Consider the following 20,449-nt stretch of genomic DNA (forward strand, 5'->3'; position numbering starts at 1 on the left):
GAGTAATTACGTGTGAGTGTGCTCAGGAAATACTGTATGTAACATTAAAGATTTTCGGCAAGTAATCTTCTATATTTTATAGGGAAGGTATGTCTGTTCGACGATGCATAATGACTTAGGCAATGCCAGATATTACATCTAGTTTATTGTATTTATACCTACAAGCAATATAACTGTGGACACTTTTCTTTTGTAATGTTTCTCATATTACTTATTATAGTAATTTTCAGTAAATAGTTTACAAATAATAATGTACAGCATCGAATGAAACTTCAATTATTGCATAATACTTGCATGACAAGTAAAAAAGACAGGAGACAATTCCAAAAATACTCTTTTCTTCAAACGTCAAAAAGAAAATAGGTTCAAAATTTATAATAAAATGCAGATTAATTATTGTGGCAAAAAATCAATGATTTTTGACAAGTTTTCTTTAAGTTATTGGATAACTACTAATTATAAGGTTTAAAAGTAACTTTTGGGAGGAACTAATTTTTTTTAATAATAAAGCTAATTGTGTTTTTGAACTATTGATTTATTTTCTAACAAATAATATAAATTTATTAAAATACAAAACTCTCTCATTCTGGAGAAATTTGAGATAGTATAACTCACAGTATAAAGGAGTATTTTAAATAAAGTGCTGAAATTATCCAAGCTTTGTTTTGTTAATTTTTTTGTTATTTTAAATATTCTATTTATATTTTATAGCCAACATGTTTCCTAGTCAAAGCAAGAGCTGGAAGAGTGCTTTGAAAGATAAGTTATTCTATCTTTGTTATTGACCAATGATCTAATAGGGATTCTTAACAGACGGTCCACTAGTGCACTTTATACGGCCCGCCAAAAAATAATTTAATAATATTAATAAAATTGAAATAAATGTATTTAATGTTGATATAATTAGAATAAATTGTATTTTTTTGGCAAAACTTACATCCACTACCCAATAAATTTCAGAAAGGATGAATCAATTGCCACCAATTTTTGCTACAGGTGCTAAGGAATATCCTTTTTTATCTCACGCCTTTACATGTACCAACATTACATCCACGCAAAATTATTTACTAGTCAAAATGATCCCCTGATTGATTTATGTCTTCCCTAGTATGATCCTAAATACATAATATATAAAAGAATGCAAGTTTGTTTTCTCTAAAATGAATTTGATAATAAAAAATTAGATAAAAATTCACGTACAAATTACAATCATTAGAGCTATAATATATCCAAAAAATTATCCAAACGTCAATGACTTATATTATGGTCATATTATTTATTGTCTAATTAAAATTAAAGTCAATTTTCATAGGAGTGGCCTGGAAGGTGATTTTTTTTTATCCTATTAACTATAGTATAAATCTTCTTTCTTGTTATCAGCTAAAATAAATTGAAATTCACTAATTCAACCCTTAAAAGGTATAGTGAATTATTTTTTAAAATTTATTTTGTCAAATTTTATCTTTTTCTTACTCAAACTTCATTTTTTTTTAAACTTTTATAGCCATTCTTGTTTACGAGGACAATTCCAACATTTGACAGATCACTTTCAAATGCATTTTTCTGAAGTTTTAAACAGATTCAAACAATAAAATATATAAATATTGCAGACCCAGTGTATAAAGTTTCTATTTAAACTAAAGCTTGTACGGAAATATTTTACTTTCAATATTTGGGTAACTATACTTAAGCAAAATTTAGATATCCGAATTTCAATATTGGTATTCATCTTAAGAATTATCCGTTTACTAGATTTATGTTTTTTAAGTATGTAGAGCAGTTGCTAAATTTTTCAAATACATTTATTTTTTCAGGCAGTATATCTTAAATTCAGTGCAAAACTGTATTTTTTTGATTTGTTTTGTATAATAAAGTGTACTATTAAAGAATATATAACTATTGTGTTTAGCTTAGAGATGATAAAGATAACTAAAAAGGCTGTTATATTGGTATATGTAGCTATTAAAGTGAAATACTGTAATAATTATATTTTTTATAAGTAGAGATGGGCCTTTTGGAAGAGTGCAAGAAGTAAGCGGGAGCAAGACATATAGTACACCTGAAATAAGATCCTTGTTAACATCAGGTACTTGTTTTATTATTTTGGAGGACAAAAATGAATTATTGATATAAAAAGTAGTGTTGCATCAATTTTGCAATTGATTCAACACTAAATTTTAGGTAGGATTGCTAAAGCCGTATAGTATGGGTTGGCTACGAATAAATTCATATCAAATTGTAGTAGACACATTGACTCTTCTAAAATATGGAAAAATATTGACGTTTTGAGGAGAAAAAAATACAGTATGATAATTTCCATCCATGGTTACACACAAAAAGTTATTCAACTCATCTTTTTTATGTATTGCATATTAGTATATTTTTCCACTGGGTTAACTATGGGTAGCTATTTAGTGTTTGATTCGAACCAGTTTCATGTCATAGATGAGAATATTTAAAAAGTGTTGCAACTGTCTATTTAATGATCTTAATTTTTGGTAGACTTGTACAATTTGTTTGAAATACAGAGGTTACAACTCGTAAAAAATCCTAACTTATTTCACACAACACAAATTATCATAAATAACCATTTCTTTACTATTATTTTTACAGGAAAGTAAACTCAATTACATTTTCTATTTTGTTTTTAAAATACAATATCCCAAACAGCATGTTACTGTAAACTTGAATCACTTTGGGAGCACAGCACAAGTTGTAAATAAGAAAATCATAAATATTTATCTCTAGTTAGTACATCGATGTAATATGAACTATATAATAAATATCCCTACAATATTAAAATAAATAAGTAGTATTATAATTCATTGAGAACTTGAAATAATAGCTCAATATGCTCTCAATCCCTCAATTCATCTAATTCTTCCAGATCTGCCTACCAATACTGTATCTCCTCCATGATGTCAGTAATATAGTCATTTAGTTACTCTAAAAGTTTGAATTTTTCTCTGCTTTCTTGTATGTTCGGATCTTCGTATACAAAGACATCCAATTTTCTTTTTTGTCTTGATTATTAGTAAAATACACGTATTGTTTACTTGGTCTATACAATTGAATTTAACTTATATATCACAACATACATATGTACATGCATAAATTTATCATAAATAACTTTTGATGGATAGACATAAAACAGAGACTTGCATCTTTATTAGTAAAATTATAAATGTATTGTACATAGATGGATGATGACCTTTTGTAAAATTACAACTACGTACATCTGTAATTCATTTGATCTGCCTCCCCCCTCCTTGTTTATCTGGCACAAGTGATCATCCATCAAAATTATGCTCGTATTTTCATAACATTTTGTCTTTTAAAAGTTAAATATTTAATGTTTGTATCTAAGTAGTGTTGGATTCGAGATATAAGCTCCAGTTCGAGTAATTGAATAATAAGTCGCTTAGAATTACAGTTTTTTGAGCACTGAGACATGTCAAGTTTGAAAAAAACATTAGACTCGTTGAACTGATCAAATCTCAGTTGCTTAACGATTAAGTTTTTTGACTACCAAATAATATGGCAATCAATTAATAATCAATCAAAAAATGTTGATTTATGGTTATTGAGTGAAAGTGTAAAAATTTGCTCATGTCTGTTTTTTCCCTGTTTGGACGTCTTAGACTACGTGGTGAGGAAAATCGTACATCAAGAGACACGTAAGAATCAAGGGGTTTGGATTGGATCCTCTGCTCCTCTCAAAGACCACCTAGGGGTCGATTTTCAGCCTTTGAAAAGTTACAATCCTTGCAGGTATATTTTCTTAAAGGATATCCTTGTTCCTTGTTCCGCTCACTCTCTCGTCTGGTTTTTGTTTTTTCTATCAGGGTGCATTTTGGGATAGCACGAGGAGAACATGAAATGCCCATGCAACATTCTACTTTCAAAAACGTTCTAAGCAATGGTTAACTAAAAAAATTGGTTTGCTCCAAAAATACGAACAATATATCTTCTATACTTGTCTAAGATGACAATACGGACCAAAAAACTTGAAATGAAGTTCCACACTTAAAAAATGTGCACGGCGCCACTCAAAATGGAAACAGTGGTGAACTCGATTAAGAGGAAATTGAAACTCAGGGTGAATATAGGTTTTGGGATTTTTTGTTAGTACGATAAAGCTGACTCCTTTCATACAGAAGATTAATTTCGAGATTTTGATGTGGTGAAAACAGTCATTATGAAGTTAAGTATACCGGCATACAATCTTTCTCAAATTACTTCAGAAATTGACCCTAAAAAAGCACTGATAGTAGTTAAAAACCTATATTAATTGTGAAAAAGTTAGAATAGAGAATATATTCAAAAGGACAGTAAAAAAGGTTTATTGTATACATCGCCGGTTTAAAAAGATCCTGGAGATTCAATGTACTAAAAAGTTCAAGTTGCAGGCACTCAGACTTGTGGGAAGAGTATCTAAGGACGACCTTAAGAATACTTTTGGCTTTTTCACAGAAGAAATTAAAATGACGGACTATGTTCGTTTGGAGACGAATAAAAATAGTTAAGATAGGCAACCATCACTTAAAGGATTTAGTCAACCGGTTGGTACTAGTATTAAATTCAATGTGAAGGGAGATCCTTCAAAATTACCAACTCTTCTTCCAGTTCGTGGTCAAATAATCAAAATTTGCTACGACAAAGTTAGAAAACAATGCTCAAATTGCTTCAGCTTTAACCATATAAGGTTAGTTAGGTTTTTAGAGCCCAGGCTCAAAAAGTTAAAAAAATACAGACAATATTAACATTGTTTCTGAAAATACAGGGGATTTTCAAATGACCAAAATTATCTGATCCGGAAGACAAAAAAGACATAAGAATTATAAGAAAAAATTTAAATCCCCAGGGTTATCAGAATTTCCATTTGAATGTTATAAGATATTCGTGAAAAAACTATGCCCATCTTAAAAACTTCTTACCAAAAGATTTGGGACTTAGATTCCATTCCAAAGTTTATGTGTGAAGGGTTTTAACTCTACTAATAAAGAAAGACAAAGACAAACTGAACATAGCATACTATAGATCAATAACGCTTCTTAATAACTCGTACAAAATTCTAAGAGGAATTATTTACAATAGATTAGTCCACGACCTTCATCCATAGTACTTACTAGAAGAAAAATACCAATTCATGGAAATCAATTGTCGAGTCTGTTCTTCCTTTGCTGGGTGTAGACAAGCCTTTGAAGTTCAACCACCGTTTGAACAATATAAATGTATCATACCTTTTTACAAATAAATTGAGAGTCGAAGATACAGAAAGAGACTGCATATTTTGTAAATCCTGTTTCGAGACTTCAAGACATCTATGTTGGGATTGCACAAAAGTGGTTAATATTGTGCATAGGGTCACTGGGTTATCTAGGAAATAATAAAATTCATAAATAAAGATTGGAGATTGGCTTCTAATGTCACTCCCTAAACATAGATTTCACTTCAAAATTGAATAATTAATAACTAAGGTGCTACTTATTCTCTACACCGCAAGAACTAAGAACTCTTGCATACTAATTAGTCTGGACAGACTCTTGTTAATATCCCACGAAGTGCTGGAGAGGTTCGATATGAATAAAAATATCTGAGAGTTTTTTGTTTTTTTAATTTAATTGTTTAGTAGATTTTCATTACGATGTAATTATTTTTTCTTATTTACCCATTCTTATTTTTTGTTTGTTTGTTTGAACAATGAATAACAAATAATTTCCAGTATTGTTATATTAATTAATCAATATTTTTTTGATAAAGCTGCAATGAGTTTTTTGGTATGTATAGATCAATATGAAATTAGAAATAATTATTTTCAGTATAGGAATTATTAATAAAAGTACTATTGCTATATTCATAACAAAGTAAAAATTAATTGAAGTTGACATATTGTATAGTTATTAACACCTCAGCTGCATCATTACCAATGATATTTTTTATTATTTTTGATATAAATTGATTTTTAGATGAGATAAATAAGTACTGAATGTTTGAAGATTTCATTATTCGAGTTTAACCGAGTTTTCAAATAATATTTTGGGCGAGTTGAAGTTATTTTTTATGAAATTGTAGAATTTACAAAAAATAGGGATGTGCAAATGAAGCAGTAGTGTGATAGGTTGAAGCAGCGGCATTTGCCCTTCAAATATTCGGAATTTTATAAAAGAAAAAAAAATTATGACCTCATTTTCTTTTTCAAAGAGAAAGACAAAAAATTTTATACCCCACACCCCAATGTTTGAGAGCTTCTGACGACTCTATTGTATAACTTGCCTTCAGATTTTATGCATACCGGGATTGGGAAATAAATTGTGAAATACAGGTTTCTTAAACTTTCCAAATTTAACCCCCCTCCCCCTGTAGAGTGTTTTTACGCCATTTTGGGATCCATACTTACTATTTTCCAAGCTCATATAGTACTCGAATCTAATTCTAAGTTAGTAGTATAAGCTATAAAAATATAAGATTTAATTTCTGTTAACTCACATAAAACGAACATTTTTAATCTCTTTCTCTTATTTATAAAAAAAAACTTGGCATCATTAATTAGTATTCAGAATAGATATGTTGTTCATTTTTAATCTGTGCACTACGCATTGAGGCTTTTCAATGTCAAATAATTTTTTATAGTCGTTTTCTCTCTCCCCTCTTATATAGGTCATGTAAGTCGGAGAGGAACATATTATATGGATATATATTGCATGTACTTATTAGTGTTACGAATCGGTCTGATACCGATTTATTTTCCAATTCGCTCTGAAGGGATTTTTTCAGACAGTGGACCAAATTTTTTTCTAATAAAAAAAGATTGCACAAAAAATACATGGGACTATACTATCAAGGCCAATTTTTACTACGATACCAGAACAGAGCAAAGTTGGGCAATTTAGTAACACACTAGTATTTTTTGCACTAGAATTTCGCTCTGAAATCCTAGTCCGAAATATACTATTATAGCTTAAAATTACAAAGACCCATCGGTATTAATGATTCAATTTATATCATTTTTTTTATTAGGAAAGGAAGTTTAGTTTAAAAAAACATCACTTTTTTTAGACAACAGGAAAAAAATATATATTTGACCTTTATTTTAAATTTCAAATTTCGATCTACTATTTTTTAATATGAATTTTACTACGATACCGGACCAGACCCGAAGTTAGACGGAAATATTTAAAATTATTACACTATCACATTTCCAGAACGTAAGCTAACACTAATACATAATGGTGTTAGGTTTCGATCTAAAATTTGTACCACACACACAAAGAAGAAAAAAATATCAGCCTTGCTAGCTGCTTTAAAAAAAAGATAACGGAAAAGAAATATTTTTCCTTAGCGAAGAGGGAAATAATTATTATTCATGTGCTACCTTTTTTTAGAAAACTATAATTTGGTTTTCCATATTTTCGCTCTAAAAAATCACTTAAGGTCTGATTACAAAATAACTCGGTCTCACACCTAGACTCAACACTAATATTTATGTACATGTTGCAGTTAAGTGTTAAAAAAACGAACAAAACAAGAATGTTTAATATGTTATTTTCTCCATGTTGCCATAAACTTTGAGAAAAGTTGTTTTTGAGTAGTACTTATGATATTTGGAAAGAAAATAAATAAATAGTCAAAAAAGAAAATAGAAGTGATGATATTATAATTCTTAAATGCACTTTTCTTTTATATGAACGTCTGATGGGCTAAAGGTCATAAAATAAAACACACAATAACTACATAAAAAGTTACCTAATTCATTTCTTTTTTTAAATGTTTTTCAAACTTTTATTTTATATTTTATTACTACATAAAAAGCTTTTATCTATTTGTGTTGGAAGTTTAAATGTATTATTTTGATATCTTTTTGTATCATAGAGTGGACTCCTTCCTTAAGAAGGAGATACCAGGATCGAAAAAATGAAAAGATCCATTCACGAGGAATAGATAATTTTCATATTTCAAATATAATTAATAATTTTTTATTTGAATTTTTACACAGTGCAATATTATATTAATTTTAGGACATGACGTCAAAAAATTGATATTGAAATCATAAGCAATATTATGACAATGTTGCCTATTTGCTAGTACACCCCCATAAAAAATAGGATCACTAAAAAATACAAAATGAAACAAAAAGGAGATTTGCATATTTTTTTAATATTTTTTTTTTTTTTTTTTTTTTTCAAAGGAAAACCTGAATATTTTTGCTCAATGTATCCGATGATATTTCTTATTACTATGTATTATGAATAAGTTATAATGATGTAAAGAAGAGTGTCATTTCTCATTCTTTTTTTAGGTAAAAAGGGAAATATATCAAGCTTAGAACAAGATTCAGAATCAATAAAATAAACTTTAATAATCAAAGGAACACTTTTACATGAGCTTTATTAATCGTACTTTTAATTTGGTAATTGTCTTAAGGGTAAACCATTACCCTGAATGATATTAGACCTGAATTATTACAATGTCGTGCAGGTAAATCTTGACCATTTTTAACTACATCATAAACAATATGTAAGGCATTTAACTCGGGGATTCTAATTTTAAATTAAGATGTTGAGCCTTTGCTTTTATTTAGTTGTACAACTTTGAATTCAAAACAAAAATTACGATGTAGGAGACCCGGAACCACACCATCATCCAATTTGATTGCGCAATACACAGTCCAGCGTACATCAAAAAGATGCTCAGATATCCAAAGAGCACAGTCTACGAAGTCTACAGCTGCTGGAAGGAGGAGGAGATATAAAAGAAAAGCTTACAAGTCCCGGAGTGATAAAATACGCACTCCCATATTCCTCGTAGACATGAAAAGTTTTTTAAAGTAATCTCCTGTCACTCTGATTTACGTTCTTATCAATAACGTCAAACAAGCTGTGTCACAGTCTCCAGGGTCATAAACACTGGCCCAAGGATGAAGTCATACAACCTCTAACAACATATTATCCTTACAGACAAAATGACGGTCACCTGAGCTGCACACAGAAGAAAATTACTAAACGATTTAAGTATCATGGTAACCGAATCATCTTTTATTCGGATGGGAAACAATGGTCTGCTGATAGATCCCACAACATCCAGAACAACAGGTGGTTAGCCACAGAAAGAGCTCATGTCCCCCACATCTTTAAAACCAAGTTTCCACACAAAATTATGACCCTTCGGGTCATTGGGAGCAACGGCAGTGTTATGCATTTTGAAACCCCTACACTTGGCCCTCTTACTCCCTTCAAATGAATCCCATGGTTTACGTCTTTTAGGAGGAGGGGATGGGTCTTAGAGAGAAAAAGGGTTTCTTTAATGAATTAGAGAAAAACGTATTATAAGTTTTGATAGCATCAATATAATTAATTTCAGGTGGTGAGGCATTATCTTAACAAGCTAATCCCTTTCTTATTTTTGTTATTCTAGCAACGTGAATACTAATACACTCTTTTTTATAAATAATTTTTACGTCATGACGTCTCAGTATCTTTTATGATCAGTGTTACCAGATAACCGATTTTTTATCAGGTTCAGTTAATCTTAAAAACCGCAGCTCCTAAGGACTTTACCCCTTTTTTGAATTATTATAAATTATAATACATACTTATATCAACGGATACGTTTATCGTACTATCGCAATATTGAGGAAAAAAAATCCCAGCTCGTTATTATGTTATCACCACACATATTACGGTCTCATAAGTAATTTATTATATAGTTAACGCATGTGAAAGGAACACAAAATTAAACAGACTTTGAACAGGACATACTTTTTTTTAATGCTGAACTTTAAATAATAAAAATCAGATTTTAAAAATTCAAAGTTTATAATTTTTAAAAGAAGATTTCATGCACGGAGAATGCAAATACGAACTTCATGAAGGCTGTAGTCGAATATAAAAGTTTTTAATACTCTACCTATACTCAAGCATATGAACTTGTCCGGTTCAATAATTATAAGATATGAGGCGGAGGCTCATCATTTGGCCGTGAATTTAAGCAAATTTTTGACTATTAATGATAAATTTTACTTTCTTGTGTTGCGAGGCCTGCAGTATACTCCTGCTAAAACACATCGTTTCCCTGTGGGAAGTTGGTCTTCACACAGGGAAGACCACCTCTTTTATGACGTCCTGATACACACTGGCCCCGATTGGCATGCCTATCTGGCACCAATAACGGGCACATCCTTTCCCCCTTCGATTCCCATCGTCCTCACAGAAGCGATGAACTTTGTCTGGTTGACCAGCACTAACCTCATCGACCATGTAGGCGAAGTAACGTTCATCCAAGGAATATTTTGACTAGTCCATGGTCCAGTTTTTTGTCTTGTTGCTGTACTGGGTAAAAATCAAATCGACCATACTTTTCCTTTGGGCCTCCATCTCAACAATGAAGGTAACGATTTTAGTCAGTTGTAGCTCAATTGAACCCTAATATTCACCAGATTATTTGGTTAAAAAATCTTGTAACTTAGTTTTTAAATAAGGCCTCCTTGATACTATTAAAGTGGAAGTTGTGATTTGCTATTGTACAGTGTATGTATATGGTACTACCTTATGAAAGAAAGAACAATTAAAAGAATTCTGAACAGAACGCCAAAATAACGGAAGACACAACACATCTATTTTTGGCCCTACTGGTACAATTTCTATACCTGAATAAATCCTTTAATGATTCTGTAAAAGACACGCACATCCAATGGAGTGGTCCAGTTCCATTTTCTTCCCTTGTAAAAGGAATATTATTTTGAACCAAATACAGGCAAAATATATATTGAGAATTAACTTTCATGTTGTTACTATTACATCATTGGTATTACTCTGAAATTTTCTCTCTTGGAATTGAAATATAAATAAATACTTAACCCTACTACATATTTATTTATTGAAACACGACATGACTGAGAAAAAAAAAATCTCATAATTACATGTTATTTCCCTCCTTCCCCCAAAAAATCGATTTTTTTTCAAATTTTTCTCTACAGAATTGGATTTGCTTTTCATGGAGGGATAAGGTTTTATCATGAAGAGATAACACGATAAAATAATTCATGTTTGAAAAACAGGCATAAGATATGTATGTACACCTACAGTTGTAACATAATTTGAGATTGCCCTTGATTGGCTGTTATGATGATGTCCATTATATTACGTTTCTTATTACGGTACTGTAATACAATAGGGTGGGCTAAAATAGGAGCCTTCAATACGATGATACCAAGATTATATTGATAAAAAGTAGTGATGCGCAAACGAAGAAGTAGTGTACAATGTAGGTGAACTGGACTTAAGACAATATTTTGAAAACTTGCAACTAGCTTAGACCTGACAATCAAAAACTTGCGTCGTGAATTAGTATCGACAGCTCGGACTTCCAACTCGACTTGGACCCTCAGGGGGAGGACTGAAGGTGCTGTAGCCCCCCCCCCAAAAAAAAAGAAGCAATTTTTTGTTAATACTAGAAAATGTAATATTTGAAATTAAATTAAACTATTCAAATTATTTTCCGAAAAATTTAATCTTTTGTTGATATCTATGGATTTATGAAATTTTGGTTTGAAAATATATATATTTTTTTTTTTCCAAAAATTATATTTTTTAAATTAAATGTTAGAAATTTCAGTTTTTTTCAAGCAACTCCGGTTTAAAAAAAAATCATTTTATGTGAATAACTATGATTTTTGAAATTATTTTCATAATTTTTTTATTGCGAATGACTATGAATTTTTGATAATTTTCTCTAAAAATTAAATATTTCTAAATTTTTTTCAAAAAAAATGTATATATATAATTAAATTTTTAAAACTTTTTTACTCTGGATTTTTGAATATTTTTTTCAAAAATTTTACTTTTTTAAAATATTTAAAGATTTTTGAAATTTTTTTCCAAAATTGTTTTTTTTCAGAAACATTAAATTTTTCTATTTTTTTATCTTGTAACCAAGACACCTCCCACCCCCTCTTTCAAAATATAATCTTACGGACACCCCTGTATATTGTATTTGGTATACTATACAAATATAAAAACTTATTATTTTGGACAAATTTCATTTATATTAATTAGTGATGGAACGATTTCAAAAAAAAAAAATCCAATGCCGATTCTTTAATATATTAAATAATTGTTTAAAAACACTTTTTTGCTGGAAATTTGGAAGAATTACGAATGATAAAATAAATCGTCTTCCTTATTTAATGTAAATAATATTTACATTAATATTAACTCAGGGGAACTTGGAGGATCCCAACTGAACGCATTCAAACATATTGAAGGAGTTCAACTGGACTCGTTGACAATATTCAATGATTTGGACTTGTGAGAAAAGATTTAAGACTGGATTTGAACTTTTAGTATTAGGACTTTTTTCCACTTCTGGTTATATCTGTAACTTATAATGATATATGATGTATAGAACGTTCTTACTCACGTAACATATTGCATCATAATTGAATAATTGAAGGCGATGTAATTTTGGTATATCAAAGTTTCGATTTTTACCATGCTAGATAAAAAGGACAAATTTATAATAAATATTACATGATTGGTATTACTCTGATATTTTCTCTTGTAATTGAAATATAAATACACACACTAAGTGTGATGTTATTCGTTATATAACGTTTCTTATTACAGTACAATCACTCAATATTGTGAGACTGAAGCCACCGTCATTGAGCCATAAAAAGATTTTAACCCTTCGTTAGAGAATTGGGATTTTCTGTACTCTACATTTTATCGTATTTCTTCAAATCTCATAAAAATATTTTTTCCCCCAATATTTTTAGTATGGTAATTAAAAGTAATTAAAGAATAAATGCAGTTTTTGTTGTTGAAAATGTATTTTTTTGATGTATTCAAAAATGTTACATTTTTTAACAAAAGTTGGGGAACTTTATAAATTTGCTCGCTTCAAGTAGTTATTTTCTTTTTTTTAATTTCAAGTATACGCGTTGTTATTTATCTAATATCAGCTGTTTTTCTAGATACCACACTGAATCTCATCAAAACTAATTAATACAAGGTTCGTACATTAAATTTGTTTAAAGTAATGAATATTTTATAGATATTCTTGTCAAATATGATATTATAATGTTTTAACATTAAAAGTAATAACAATATCACTTATATCTAGTTAATACCCCAAACTAATGTTGTTAAGATTAATTTAATAAAAAATTGATATTTTTCTTCTTTTCTGGCACTAAAGCAAATATTATTAGAATTTTGATTGACATTTGCAGTTGTAAAAATGTGTTTAATAGTTTGGAAAATATTGCATAATTGTGTAATAAAATTTGTTAAATATTTGGGGGCGAGGGGGTAATGTACACTAAAAAAAGGATGTTCACTAACATAGGGATTATACTATTTAAACAGGTTTAATATAAACTAATTTAATGAATTTAAATTTGCCTTAGTATAATACTTATCAGAGCGTTTTCTTGAAAATACAGAAGTTTTAATAAAGTGTGTTTAAGCAAATAATGTCACAGTAATTAGAGATACATATTGTCCTTTTTACTTGCATTCAATATTGAGACAATAAATAAAAATTATTTTCGAATTTATTAGCCTTTATAACATGTGTCAGTGGTTGTCAACAAATAACGACAATTGTGGCAAAAATTCAACCGATTGCAGATCTTCTCCGCGTCTATTACTCTGAAACGGAAGTCTCTGACATTATGGAATCCTCTGTTGAGCTTATCCGTAAGGTCGGGAGGCTCATGAACAGCAGCAAGAACCTTCCCATGAAGGCAGGAACTAGAGAACACAACAATGGTATCAGTGAAGACTTCTTGAATGGTATGGCCTTTGAAATTGTAGCCATTAACTTCCAAAAGGTTATTAAAAAAGGTTGTAAACCCATGGTAGGATACCAATTTTATCGAAGGGGATTACTTTTGGCAACAAGACTCAGGACTTAGTCATAACAACTCACGCTTGTTGCAAGAAAACCTCACCAATTTCGGGCATAAAAACTTTTGCCCCCAAAGTTCACCATACTGCTTGCCACTGGACTATGTAATATGGAGCTTCGTGAAGTGTAAGGCCTACGAAGTCTCCAATCCCTTTTTTATTCCTCTAACACCTTCATTAAGTAGGAGGGAGCTTATATGTCCAATGAATATTTCATCAAAGTGTACAATACCATTACGCCCAAACTGGAGGCCATGGTGCCGCAAAAGGAGGACACTTTCAGATATAATTGATGATATTATTTGTTATCATTATAATAAATAATACTCCTAATAATATGAAAATGTTATTCTTGATCAAGTTCATTTAATTCATTACCATCAAAAGTTATACGATTTGCATATGTATATAAAGTTGTGAACTGTTGATTTTTATGTTTATTTACCCTTTATTAGCGTTCAGTACGATTGTTGGTGGCAGTTGAATTAGTTTTTGTTAAGCTGTGAACAATTCTCAACAATTATTATATAGTCATTCTCACAATGGAGAAAAATTGGTGAACTCGCAACTAATTTTAGAATTTTTTTCTGGTACGTTTTGAGGAAGAAAAGTTGCAAAATACAATAAAGGAAACGATGGGTTCAATAAATAATTAAAGAAAACTAATATTTACAGAAAATTAAATTTATTAATCTAATTATCAAATCTGTTATATTGAGAAAAAATATGAACATATTTTTTATAAATAATTCTGTAATGCCTATGAAGTAAATATTGATAATTTTTTTAAATTATTATTTTTCGAATAAAGATAAATACTATTTTTGTATGATTGTACTTTTAGCAAAATAATTATTTTTGTCATTTTTTATTAGATACATTCAAAACACAAAAATATGATTTTATAATTGTCTTTTTTTTCATTTTTTCTTATAAGTTCATTGTCTTTATCCACATTGCAATATTAACATTTGTCGTTATGTGTCATAACTAGATGTTTTTTTGTGTAACAACCTCAATCATAACACACAAATGTGAAGCATTATATATCATTTATCACAATAGTAATTAGTTGTTTTTTTTTCAATAAAGATCATTTGATAGCTCTAAGTATACGTATAAATAAATATTTAATGAATATGATATTAGTATTCATATTTTCTTGAACAAATTTGCGAAAATATGATCATACCTCGTTTTTGTAGGGACAGAAAATGACTAAATGAAATATTAGCATAATATTTAACATTAATTAGATTCAAAAGACTATGTATAAAGTGAAAAAATATTTTTGCAAATAGCTAAAAATATTTGGAAAGATGGATGGGTTTGAGTGAAAAGAAGGAAGAGATTCCATTATTTTGAGAGATAAGATTGTAAATGAATGTCCTCAGTTAGTAAGGCTCAACTTACATAAACATTACTGTTTTATTTAGTTGTCAAATGTTGATTTTTCTACTTATTTTCAAATTTTCATTGTTGATTTATTAAACTCGAATTAGGTTTTGTTAAGCTTTGAACAACTACCCAAAATTATTGAATATTAATTCCATATTTACAAAGACTTATCGAATCAACAACTTATTTTATACTTTTATTTCATTTTTTGATAAAATATAAATTGCAACATACAACTAAAATGGGCACTTGCTAGAGCACATAACTTCTCATAAAAACCAAAATTGAGTTATGTAAAGGGGCATGTATTAAAATGTGTACTGTTAGTTAATGTTAATTTTCTTATTACCATAAGAAAGTTTAGTATAGGTATATTTTTTGTAAATCTGTTTCGGCCATCCTTTGTGCATAAACAAACAAATAATGAAATTTTTGTCATTTCGCCATCATGAGTAAGCAAAAAAAGGTTGCATTCTCATATGCTCTATATGCTGTTGTTGAAGTGGCAAGGATTATCGAAATTGTGAAGTACTAGATCAGTCTGGTTGTTACGGTGGCCAATCTGAAGAATGGTGGATAATATATCTACAGGAAAATAAGAAGTGAAGGGCACGATATAATGAGAGATTCCTGTCCAACTTGGAGATTAAGATCAAGGAGCACCCTATACCACCTTCTGACAGAGGGCATGAAGGCCAAAAGTCCACGTTTTGTGCTGTTTTGACCTCTCAAAATTATATGAAATCTTATTGTGACCATATATAATCTATGTACCAAGTTTAATCTAATTCGATCAATGACTTTTGCCTTTATCCTATTGACTAACAAACAAACAAAACACACAAAAACAAACAAACAGAGTTAAAATATAATCTCTAATCAATCTCGTTTGTCGAGGTAATGCTAAATCAATTATCTCCAGAAAACGAAATTTTTGAGAGAAAATTATATATTTTTAATTTAAGTAACTATTCTAAATTTATAGTTAAAAGTGGTTGCTAACCTTTTGATACCTTCAATCCCTTTCTTCATAGATTTAAATCCAAGGGACTCTTCTTACTAAATAATTATTACCAGAATCTTGATTTTCTTCAATTTTCTTGTATGAAAAAGAGGGAAAAAACTATTTTGAATTTTATGCAATTCATTGTTACATGACACACAAGAATTTTATCACGACCCTTAAGGGCAAAATTCCACAAATATCGAAACAAGATTGTTAAAACAGTAAATTCTAAATATTTTGAGAAATATCAGTTATAGCCCAAGCATGCAAATTATTGCCAATATTGTTTTAACATAAAATAACCATTTTTTTAATTTCAATCTCTTCCTATAGCCTTATTTAAAATTTGGACCCTGAAAATCAATTTATGCAACTTAAGATACGTTGCTGCATTTTAAATAATATAATTTTGATTATTTTTAAAAATTATTTTTTTTATCGTAAAAAAAATTTAAATTTGCAATCCTTAAATCTTAAAAATTAAGATATTTGGATAGTGTTATGATGAATATTTTATATTTTGTATCTTAACTGGGCAGGCTTGGGCTTTTGCGTTTTTACTAATACCGGGTTATGAAGGGTTAACTTGAAAAAAATAAAAATCGGCCGCTTAACCTATAATCAAGTTTTATCTCCAAATTAAACCCATATAAGGCCTAGACACATCCCATTGGTCAGAAGGCCCTGCATTATGGTATATATTTGCAGAGATTGCAAGAATATTTAATTTAATAAATATTACATGAAGCAATATGTCAGTCACTAGTTTGCAACAAAGAAAATGACTTGGTAATTTCTAACATGATTAGCCAACATCCTAGCATAAAATTTTCATAGTTTGATAACTCAATTATTAATTTGATTTTATATCAAAATGATTTTGCAAAATCATAATTCAAGGTGATTTATTTCATTTTCTTATACAGGATTATTCAGAACAGTCAATTCAATTTGTTGTGCGTATATACACAATTTTTCTAAATGGTCAATATCTATGACCTAATGTTTTATTTGATTGCATGTTAAAAATTACTTAAATGGTACGTCGTTACATTTATTGTATTACACAACCTTTAATCCCATAAGATACCTAAAAAATCTGTCTGGTAGTGAGCCAAATAAGTCAATCAAACCAACCACTATTTATATCTTAAGTACTTTTAAAATATCATTGTCATATCATTTATCCAATGTTTTTAAAATAAAATAATAAATGTGGGATCATCAAAAAAATTATGTTCCTGTTTTTAGAAATGGAGCTTAAGAAAATCTGGACTTAACAAACATTATCTATATTTGTTTTTTTCTCGAAGAAATCATAATATATGTGTATGTATAAGCCGAAATGTAGCATAAAATTTATGTATTTCTCCGGTGTTAAGTTATAGATGATGAACCTTGGAGCTATTTTTTTTTTTTTGACTTTGTGTCTCTTTCCCTGGAGAGTTACCATCAAACTACAGACATATATATCTGTAAAAATAATTTCATATTTGCGTACGCCGTACATAAAGTGTAATCATGTTCTAAACACACACTTAGATTGACCATAAAAATTTAAATACGTAAGCAGTGTTTTAAAAAAAAATCAATTCTTTGGACTTTCAGTTACTATATGGGTATTTTCTTTTTCAAAATTATATTCATATTTAAAAACTTTTTTATAAGGACTGCGTAAGCAATGTTTAGTAGATTTGATTAAAGATGATTCTACGCTTAATGATTTTTCCAGCTGACTCTCGATTCATGTAATGTAAAAGAAAATTGGGAAGTTCTTGCCTTGGCTTACAGCCAATTATGTAGTCTAATGAGGACTATGCGTAGATGATAATATCACAATTTTGCAAAAAAAAACCTACTTGAAGTGAGAATGATTATTGGGCTGCACCTAAACATTAGGGAGGACGCAATGCGGCTTATGGTCCATAGGTTGGACATCCTTGCACTAGATTATCAAATCTTAATCATATCCTTAATGATTAAATTGTTTGCAATGAATTATATGATTGTCTCATAATTTTTACTAATAACCGGAATATTGATGTATTCTATATATTTGAGGCATCTGTGAACTCAACTACTATTAGTGTTGGAGTTGAATAAAGAAACGAGTTCTGTTAAGACAAGTTTTTGAGACATTACAGATAATATGTAATGTGGTTTCTCCTTTTTAATGCATCAACACTTTCTTTAATAAGAATAAAAACGACTCTAGCTTTTAAGTGTCCTTTTAATTTATATTATAAATTTGATAGATCAATATTTAAATATTTTGAGTCTTGGTAAGCCGAGTTCAGGTACATGTGAGTATTTCTTGGTGTTTGAGTACTACTTGAATCTAATATTAGTAAATAGAGAGGTTTACATATTATTATTTGGTTTTACGATATAAATTATATTTGTACAAAAAGATTTAACTTAAAAAGATCCTGACGCTTACTTCAGAATAAATTAGTAGTTTCTACTTTATGAGACAATAGAATAAACAAATTTAATTATATGATAATGTCCTCAATCTTGCTTTGTTGTGCAATTTATTAAAAGCCCAACGAAAAAATAATTATAACGGTCTAGTAATCTTATTTTTCAAGCTATGCACTTGCACAAATTTCAGACAAGTGTCTAATGTTAATGACTAACAATTTTTGCTTAAAATAAGTTTTATAAAGCTAATAATATTAGGAAATATAATAGTTATTGACGGCCCAAAGACAAGGTCGCACATAGAGAAGAAAAAAAAGTCTTTGTTTAGAAAAGTGTCATATATAGGCTAATTTATTCCCCCATCCAATTTAGTAACTATATACAAACTTTGAAAAGAGAACTTTCTCATAATATGGGGTGCAGTGACCTTAAATGACAATTGATCAATGTATTTCGATGGACAACGCACTCGAAATAAATTGGTATCTTAAACTCAATGTGTGTAGGTTCGATACTCAAGCATTCCGAGAGAAGAAAATATACATAATGCAAATTTCAAGACAATTCCTAGGTCATTTAGAGCAATTGTAATAATGTACAGTTTACTTTTACTTAGTCAGTGCAACTCTATCCTACCTATTAAAGAAACATAAAAAACAGACAAAAAAATTTTTTTTCTATATTCCGAAGGACTTAAGATTAACAAGGACTCTTGTATGGGCATCCTGAAAAATGTGGTCCCACTATGCAATACGAAGAAATTCCCAGTAATTAGTAGAGTAATAGAGTAGTGAGCAGGGCACCAACCTGCTGAAAAATGGTTCGTGATGAGTCAGACAACATTTTCCTCTTCGAAGGGGGTCCAGTTTCTTCAGTACAAGACAAAGCTGACGTCAGAGAGTGGCTGAGGATCTCCGTTAGGTAGTACTTGGCTGTCACAGTATCGTTTCGTAAAATCAGGTGAAGATCTGACCCTGCCTAGTAGCTGATAACGGCCTAAACCTGAATTTTCAGAGGAAATTTCACAGTGGAAGTGGGTTCCACATCTCCCTTATCTCTTGTCCAAACTTTTTGGGGATTTGGAGCATGAAACAACTCAAATGAACTGAAGAGGAAACATTTCCAGTCATCTACAGTCCAGTGATTCCACTCACGACATATTTGAAGCCGGGCTGGTGCATACGAGGTTTGTATGGCAAAGCATTCAAAGAGTACGTCAGGTAGTTGCGGACAGATGACTTGGATATTGGATAGCCCTTTGAAGTCAATCTTGCTGCAACTTTCCTTGTGGATGGTCTCTTTTCGGTCAAAGTTTTTGAAATCTCCAGTTTGGGAACTATGCTATTTTTTTTTCTTCTTTCCTTGATCCTTCTGATTTGCAAGGGTTTGTCCATTATTCCTTTTCTTACACCAATTTTCAATGGTCCTGAGAGGAATCTATAACCTTAGAGCAACATCTGTCTGGCTTGATCCCCCCTCTATCATGGCAACAGCCTTGACCCTGGTCCACAAAGAATGCTCTCTCACCATTTAGGATATTGAATTTCAACTAACATCCTGTGGTGTTTTCTGAGCCCTTTTATACTGATGTATGATGCAATCATCGAAAATTATTGCATCAGAAAAATTCAATACTGCCTATTGATTGTATCAGCCAAATTTCATTTTATTATTAATTTTTGACATACTGTATGTACTATTTTTATTGATG

General features: G+C 29.9%; 1 long non-coding RNA gene across 1 annotated transcript; it reads right to left on the reverse strand.

Moving 5' to 3' along the window:
* Positions 1–18,524: 18,524 nt before the first annotated feature.
* Positions 18,525–19,905, reverse strand: LOC139905011 (uncharacterized). The gene is made up of 2 exons (XR_011779433.1): positions 19,546–19,905; positions 18,525–18,652 (listed from the first exon to the last, which is right to left on the reverse strand). It is a non-coding gene; the product is annotated as an uncharacterized lncRNA (long non-coding RNA).
* Between the last annotated feature and the right edge of the window lie 544 nt (positions 19,906–20,449).

This window comes from Lepeophtheirus salmonis, chromosome 3, assembly GCF_016086655.4.
Source record: "Lepeophtheirus salmonis chromosome 3, UVic_Lsal_1.4, whole genome shotgun sequence".
NCBI classification, from domain to species: domain Eukaryota; kingdom Metazoa; phylum Arthropoda; class Copepoda; order Siphonostomatoida; family Caligidae; genus Lepeophtheirus; species Lepeophtheirus salmonis.